Source organism: Crocuta crocuta, unplaced genomic scaffold (genome assembly GCF_008692635.1).
Source record: "Crocuta crocuta isolate KB4526 unplaced genomic scaffold, BGI_CrCroc_1.0 scaffold866, whole genome shotgun sequence".
In the NCBI taxonomy this organism is placed as follows: Eukaryota; Metazoa; Chordata; class Mammalia; order Carnivora; family Hyaenidae; genus Crocuta; species Crocuta crocuta.
In genome coordinates, this window is record NW_027531900.1 from 982,911 (window position 1) to 984,159 (window position 1,249).

Consider the following 1,249-nt stretch of genomic DNA (forward strand, 5'->3'; position numbering starts at 1 on the left):
TCCCGTCCGGGAAGGGTGTACCTGCTCAGGGCCATCCAGAATTACTTCATCCCTCAGAACAACTGGAAAATTAATCCAAAGCTATGGGGTTTTCAGGTTTTTTTGTTTTTGAACACAAAAATTAAGGTTTCTATCAATTGGGTTGGAAATGCTGGTTCGGGGCACGTGGCTTTTTGCTGGTACAATAAAGATACATTGTGTTTGTTGGGACCTGAGGCCACGTCCACAGTGGGCATCTGTCCCCATCAGAGGGGCCATGTCACCCTCCTCCGGGCAGGACAGGGCTGAGGCATAGAACCTCCCAGAGATTCCCAGGGACTGTCTACTAACAGGTGCCCCACCTGAGCTGCTGGTTGGCTTTGAGCTGGTGGGGGGGGGGGGGGAGGAGGGGGGAGCAAGGTCCAAGCACATCCCACTCCCTGCATCATTCACTGGCTCTCTTCTGTCCCAGTGTGCGTGGCTGTCTCCTGGGATGTGGGGTGAGGGCGCCTGGCTCCCCAGGCATCTCCCGGTCACACGGCTGACCGTGGCACTGCTGGGAACACTCGGGTCCGGCACGGGAAGCAGGTTAGAGCAGGTGATGCTTTCCCTGGGGTCCCCTGGTGTGAGCGGTCCAAGTGCCACATGCTTCTCTAAGGTCACCACCACTCCACGTTTGTGCCCACGTGGTTCTGCATTCGTTTTTAAGGGTTTTCATTTGTTTTACTATTACTGTTCCAAGATAAAAAGAATTGGGAGGCAGGGCAGGGACAAATGGCTTAGGTTTTACTTCGGTCGCTGTGGCTAAGAGGAAATGGCTTGTGGCAGATGGGACTCCTGGCCTGGGCAGGGCTGATTTTAGGTGGTAGTGTGTGCCAGCTGGTCAGGCCTCGTCTTCTCTGATGCTGTGGGCCCACTGGCGTTGCTGTTTTCATAACCACCCTCTGCAGTCACGCCTGGACTGAGCTCTTCGTTGTTCTGGCCGCGTGTGGCCCCCATGGGCCCTGGCCCTGGGTGCATATGAAGACCCACCCATCCGTGCCCAGTGCCCTGCTGTCCGCCGAGCTGGCTGGTTCCCTGGGTGACGAGGGAGCTTGGAGGCCTGAGGAGACTGCAGGCACCTGTGAAAACCTGGAGGAAAGTTCGAGCCCGGCCACGGCCCTGGGGGCTGAGAGGTGGCAGAGAGGAGGTGTGAGGTGCAGGGCTGCGGGAGGACCCTGAGTGGGGGGCCCGCTCTGGGGTCCCGGTCTCCGGAATCCAGGCCTGGCAC

At 58.2% G+C, this 1,249-nt stretch overlaps 1 protein-coding gene across 1 annotated transcript in view; it reads left to right on the forward strand.

The window, feature by feature from the left end:
* Window positions 1-1,249, forward strand: part of WNK2 (WNK lysine deficient protein kinase 2) — a 122,549-nt gene that overhangs the window by 98,346 nt on the left and 22,954 nt on the right.